The sequence below is a fragment of the Phalangium opilio genome, unplaced genomic scaffold (genome assembly GCF_054372755.1).
Source record: "Phalangium opilio isolate 3A_F unplaced genomic scaffold, DU_Popi_V2 ptg000098l_1, whole genome shotgun sequence".
Classification (NCBI taxonomy): Eukaryota; Metazoa; Arthropoda; class Arachnida; order Opiliones; family Phalangiidae; genus Phalangium; species Phalangium opilio.
In genome coordinates this window covers 87,623-94,794 of record NW_028324201.1, presented here as the reverse complement: position 1 = coordinate 94,794, position 7,172 = coordinate 87,623, and the positions used below count along the sequence as shown (strand labels likewise).

Genomic DNA, 7,172 nt, shown 5'->3' with positions numbered 1-7,172 from the left:
TAGTTGAACGTTACCGCGACCTTCACCCAAAATAAGCGTGCTGTCCAATTTGTACTGGTTAGAACAGGTTGGCATTTTGCTAGGAAACGAGAATAACTACTGTAATTCTACTACTTAGCTGCTACACTGAAGGACCCTGTATATCTAAAGAGACCGGAAGTTCCTCAAAGTTGAGTTTTCAAAAACTGCCAGCTTGAGCAGCCGCCGTATTCTGCAAGCTTAGCCTTCCCCGCCCACTTGGATTCTCGTCGCTCATTGGTCCACAGAGAACTGCGGCGGAATTCTGCAGAAACGTTAAGCTCCTCCTTCTGCCCTTGGCTCGCTGGTTGGACCGTCAACCATTGCCCTTGGCCTTTTAGTTGGCCACGTCTACCGATGACGTTACATGCCTTGGCTCAGTGATTGGTGCAAATTCCGCGCAGACTCAGATGTAAAATATCAAATTATACACCAAATTCGAAATGATTTTTCATAAACTGACAAATGAGTTACCGGTTAAACACCGGTTTTACTGGTTGCTTCGGTAACGCTATGTGCTGAACGCACTTACAGCAGACGACATTTCAACACTTTCTATCAACCTCCCGACGTTGATCAACGTGTCGAGTAAAGTGGTGAGTGTAATTTATGAAGGATTAATTAATTTATGAAGTATTCAACTAAACTCTTTAATTTCCCCCTTAAAAATTCGATTTAAATAAAAACACACCACTTAATTTATTTCTTTTATTATTTATTCAGATTGTGTGGCAACTGTCGATCGCAGTATAGAAGTCACTGCAGTAAAAAGGTGAGAGGGCTGATCGCCCGTGGTAACTGAATAGTTAAAGCCTTATTTGAGCACTTAGCATGACCAAAATCGCAAGAGCAACTCCATGATTCGTTAATGCTCTTGTGTCATTAACAATTTCGCACTTTTTATACAGTGTGGAAAAGATCAGAGTGCCCACATTTTTCGGACATTTTATAACAAAAAACCTCGAGATCAATGAGGAAATTAATTGTAGTACATTTTCCAGACTCATGGAAATTTAATTAAAGAATTCTCTGGCATCCACTAAACAAATCGTTCATGTAGTTTCAAATTATCACAAAAATGAGAATTTGTAAGAAATCAATACAATAATGTTAATGAAAAATTAGATTTTGTATGATATCATAAATTTTGCAAGATTAATCCTGTGACAAACAGGAAATTAATGTCCTTTAGCGCAAATGTTCGATGTGTCTACCATCTTGATGTAGACATTCTTCAAGTCTACTGGCCATTGATTCGCGGGCGTGGCGAAGCATTCCTGGGGTGATGTTGGCAATGGCGATTCTTATTCTGCCTTTAAGGTCGTCGGGTGAATCTGGTTCAGTTGCGTATACCTTTCCCTTGAGGAAGAAATCTAACGGAGATAGGTCAGGAAACCTTGGAGGCCAGGGCGTTGGTCCACCCCTACCAATCCATCGGTTAGGGAACTCGTTATTCAGCCGCTCTCTTACGGGTTCGGCGAAGTGCGGTGGCGCCATCCTGTTGAAACCACATATCCCTCACTACTGCCAAGGGTAAATTATTAATGGCATCAGTAAATTCTTGACGCAAAAACTTCAATTATCGTTGCCCGGTGATGTTCTCGTCAAAAATGAATGGCCCAATGATTCTGTCGCCATTGATGCCAACCCACACATTGGTTTTCAAACGCACGTGATAATAATGCTCCCGAAGCCAGTAAGGATTTTGCTGCGACCAATAGTGAAGGTTATGTCTGTTGACTGTTCCATCTTGATGGAATGTAGCTTCGTCAGAGAACATAACCTTGCTAAGGAAACCTGGAATTTCTTTATCGAGGAACCGCATTGGCATACAAAAGTCCTGACGCCTAAGATAGTCATCCCCTGTTAATGCTTGGTGTAGGTGATTTCGATAAGGATGGAATCGGTTCCGATGCAAAATCGACAGAAATGTACGATGGCTTATGCCACACTCGTCTCGTACCGCTCTACTGCTGGTGTGAGGGTCTGCATCGAACCTTGCCACAATGTCCATCTCTCCGAGGCCAGCTTTGTTTCCAACTATCCGGTCAACCCTACGTTGACGTTTTTTGAACCGTAAAGCTACCTTCTGCTAGTAGGTTAGCTTCTAGCTTACCAAAAGTCCTTCGAGCAGGTGGCCTTCGGTTCGGAAAGCGTTCGGTGTACAAAATAACTGCCAGGCGAGAATTTCCTCGGCATTCACCCATAACGTAAATCATATCGAACTTTTCGCGATTAGTAAAACGCGCCATCATAACAAAGTACCACGCTAATTAATTTCGTAGGTGGGGAACACTTCCGAAGTAAACTACCGTGAGATAACCTCGTACTTACGGCCTAGAGACCACGAACCTAAAAAATAGCCCTTAATGCACATTGACCCTTGTTAACAGCCGCAATAGTTCTGCCTTCCATGGCAGTAGGTGTTTTTTGTTGTCGTTAGAAGGACATTAATTTCCTGTTTCTTGCAGGATTAATCTTGCAACATTTGTGATAAAAAGCAAATTTTTCATTATCATTATTGTATTGATTTATTAAAATTTCGCATTTTTGTGATTATTTGAAACTACATGAACGATTTGTTTAGTGGATGCCAGAGAATTCTTTAACCGATTCTATCCTTTTAGAAATCACCTACACCAAGCGTTAACAGGGGATGACAATCTTAGGACTTTTGTATGCAAATGCGGTTCCTCGATGAACAAATGCCAGGTTTCCTTAGCAAGGTTATGTTCTCTGACGAAGCTACATTCCATCAAGATGGAACAGTCAACCGACATAACCTTCACTATTGGTCGCAGCAAAATCCTCACTGGCTTCGGGAGCATTATTATCAGGTGCGTTTGAAAACCAATGTGTGGGTTGGCATCATTGGCGACAGAATCATTGGCCCATTCATTTTTGACGAGAACATCACCGGGCAACGTTACTTGGAGTTTTTGCGTCAAGAATTTACTGATGCCATTAATGATTTACCATTGGCAGTAGTGACGGATATGTGGTTCCAACAGAATGGCGCCACCGCACTTCGCCGTACCCGTAAGAGAGTGGCTGAATAACGAGTTCCCTAACCGATGGATTGGTAGGGGTGGACCAACGCCCTGGCCTCCAAGGTCTCCTGACCTAACTCCGTTAGATTTCTTCCTCAAGGGAAAGGTATACGCAACTGAACCAGATTCACCCGACGACCTTAAAGCCAGAATAAGAATCGCCATTGCCAACATCACCCCAGGAATGCTTCGCCACGCCCGCGAATCAATGGCCAGTAGACTTGAAGAATGTCTACATCAAGATGGTAGACACATCGAACATTTGCGCTAAAGGACATTAATTTCCTGTTTGTCACAGGATTAATCTTGCAAAATTTATGATATCATACAAAATCTAATTTTTCATTAACATTATTGTATTGATTTCTTAAAAATTCTCATTTTTGTGATAATTAGAAACCACATGAACGATTTGTTTAGTGGATGCCAGAGAATTTTTTAGTTAAATTTCCATGAGTCTGGAAAATGTACTACAATTAATTTCCTCGTTGATCTCGAGTTTTTTTTTTATAAAATGTCCGAAAAATTTGGGCACTCTGATCTTTTCCACACTGTATTCTCATGGAATGGTGTGTTGATGAGCGAGATACACCCATACCCTTTAATCAATATTTATCCTTTCCTCTCTCAGACGAGGTATATCTTCCAACTGCTGACGAAAAAGCTTATCCAGAGACTGAGTATCAAGCCATTTGCGCCTCGCGGAAGTCGCGGAAGCGCTTTACAACTGCAAATCGACATAACTTATAAAACATAACCAGTAACCATATTTACACCTTCCCAATGAACAGTTACTTGAAAAGTAAGCATTTCAGTATGCAACAATTGGTATAATCACCCCTTTGTTTCTCATAATATGAATATGGTAAATCTGAAATAGGTCTAATGAATGACAATAGAATAGTTAAGTTATATTTAAAATATGTATGTGGTCATGAAGACTTCGGAGGATGTAAATTGCAATCATGCAACAGAAAAAAGCAGTGAACTCTTGACAGTCAGAAATATGTAAAATTTAATACAAGTGGAAAATAAATTGCCGAATTTTTGGGTTTGAGAGCGTATCGGGACTGATTGGGTGCTGGCATGCTGGTTATAAATAATGTCATCTTGAGTACAGGCTAGACATCATCAACATAATTCTAATGTGAACAGATTAAAAACATGCCATTAACGGTTTTAAAGCATTAAAGGCGGTAACAGACTTTGTCTTTTTTTAAACCCCTCCCCGGCTCCACTTAGCTCTATGAGGATGACGAGCACTATCCACACAGGCTCACAACCCCTTTTAATAACAGTCAATGATAACAAAAATCCAACTAATTTAAAAAATGTTATGAAGTCTATCTAATAAATTATTCAATGCATGCATATAACCCATGCAATAAATTTAATTAGCTTATTAAATGAAGCGTCTACTAAATTACAATATAAGTTAACAGTAAACTAACACGTATGCGAGAAATAAATCATAAAATACACGCAAATAAATTAAACGCGAAAAAATAACTATTTATAATGAGAGAATCAAAAAAAGTACGTGTCAAATTGGATATTAAAGAAACTTAGGTGAAAATGAATTAATAGAATATCTACAATGAGTTCTATAAAATCACAAAGGAGAATACAATAATCAGAGAGAGTTCATGCCGTCATGAAGAAAGTGCATGCCAAATTGAGCATTGAAAATAATCGAAATACAGGGAGACGTTATTCAAACAACCTATCATGGCATTTAGAAAATTATCTACAGTAAAGTAGAACATGCTTCGCTTGAGCATGTCTTCAAAAAACAAAAACTAGTCATTATTTTCAGGTTGCAATGTTTCACTTCGGTCATGACGTTGGCTTGAATACTCTCGGTTTCCAGTCAAAACCTTTAATTTTCAAACCTTAGCTTTTCGTATTCGTTCCTAGACCTTTCATTTTCAGTCATTATTTGCCAAACAGACGCAAACATGAGTAGGGCCTCCAAACATGCATTAGCGGAAGCTATGAGCGTTTCTTTGCTTTTCTTACTAGGCAGCGACTAAGCTATAAGAAAGTTTAGCCCATTTATAAATGAAACAATAAAGGAAGGCCATTCATGCAGAAACAATAGCAAGGAATGATGGAAAAAAGAACAATGGAATGTTGACGTGAAGAATAAAATTCAAAGGACACCGCAGTAACTCTTAATGGTTAACTGACTTTGCAGCAACCCTCTATCTCAAAAAAATGTCCAAATGAAATTTTCAGAAGGTGGACTATTATACCCTACATTGAATAGAAACCATTCTTATGACCATTTCTGTGTTCTTCAGTGGCAAGTGGATGAGCACCATGTTCATGGAAAGCAGAAGGCTCTTTGAGGAATCTTCAGCAAAAACTGGAGGAAGGCTATTCAAGAAGCTTGCACCCACCTGCAACAAAAAATAATGTTAATAACATGGTTAATACATTACGAGAACTTACCAAATTTGCAATACGCAGAGCTTCACGTTCTTCTATAACAAGTGGAATATTGTTGAGGAATGCCTTTCATTGTCACCTCGGGAAAGGGTTCTCCGTTAGCGGTGGACATCATTTATCTGCTTTGTGATATGTTATCACATCGTTGTCCTCTCTTCGGGCGTGTTACCTAAGTCACTGATGACCAATAAGGGTACAACCTTCAACTCATAGAGGGAATGCGGCGCCTTTTTCAGTTTTTTAAACATGTTTCATTACTATGTATAATTCAATACAATAACTACAAATAAATCTTACCAATGTTAGAAAATATAAATATACATGTAATTACAACTTCAAAAAATGAAGATAAATTACACAGGAATGAAAAAATTACTGTTTCACCATTACCAATAAAATTACTGACACAAAAATCTGTGTGCCCTTCACGTTATGCCTTCATTACGCTTAGGTAGTTGTGGTTCGATGTTATCAAAGTAACAACATGGAAACAGGGAAAGATTTGACATTTAATACTTAATTCGGCAATTACTATTGGTTTTTAATTTTTTATACAAATATGTCAAGCACATTATTTATGTGAAAATATATAACTTACTCAACATTAAACGGTGTTACCTTAACAAGCAGCTGTCTCAAATACGTTGACGTCATTTAAAATTAAAAAAGAGCAGACGGCACGAAATTACTATTCAGTTCATATGATAGGTGGCGTTAATAGCTTAAACGTTTCCGGTGAAAGGTTGCAGCACTGACCTTTGGCGACAAATTTACACTGTACACTGACCTTACACCGAAATTTGGTTCAACTTGAAACTCAAACTGAACTGAATTCAAAGGCTTATTTTTGCCGGTTGAACCTCCAATCACTGAGCCAAGGCAAGTAACGTCATCGGTAGACGTAGCCAATCAAAAGGCCAAGGGCAATGGTCGACGGTCCAACCAGAGAGCCAAGGGCAGAAGGAGGAGCTTAACTTTTCTGCAGAATACGGCCACAGGTCCTTTCTGGTACGTTTTACATACAAAATAAATAAATTATAAGTACATAATAATAATTTATAAATGACTATGATATTTAAAATGCTTTAGTAATATTTAAGTATTTAAGTAGAGCCAGTAAATAGGGTTCGATTATATAGCAAACATTAACTCTCTTACCAAGTTTTATAGAGCCATGAAAGTGTTCTATGTGTTGTCTCTAATAACGCGGCGCGAACTGGTTAAGATGTAGGTTCGGGCAAGAACGAGTTTGTCAAACTGGACAAAAACGCGAGCAAGCTTTGATACAAGCTAGCTAACTTGACACTTAAACAGATGTTAGTTTAAGGGAAAGAACTACCGAACTCCACTACCTAACTAGACGTCTACTAACTGTAAACTACTAAAGACTAATGTGAACTGCCAGCCGTACTGCATGGCAGACCTGATTTTATATATCCCACGGACAGGCCTAACGCGTTGCTCAGGTAGTGCGATAGTACGCCACCTATCCGGCTATTGATAAACTATGAGTCAATAGGCTAATGAAAAAGATTATTAACCTGAACGGTAAAACACTAAAGTGGGTTTCTCTTTAACTATTTAAATGTGTGTTGTTTATGTTTTGGTGAAGGCTCATGTAGCTGATCCGCTACACTTCCCCACACTTTAAAA

At 38.9% G+C, this 7,172-nt stretch overlaps 1 long non-coding RNA gene across 1 annotated transcript; it reads left to right on the top strand.

The window, feature by feature from the left end:
- The first annotated feature begins 3,933 nt into the window (after positions 1 to 3,933).
- LOC149632491 (uncharacterized) lies at positions 3,934 to 5,835 on the top strand. Its single transcript, XR_016373593.1, has 3 exons — positions 3,934 to 4,215; positions 4,311 to 5,309; positions 5,372 to 5,835. It is a non-coding gene; the product is annotated as an uncharacterized LOC149632491 (long non-coding RNA).
- Positions 5,836 to 7,172: the final 1,337 nt, after the last annotated feature.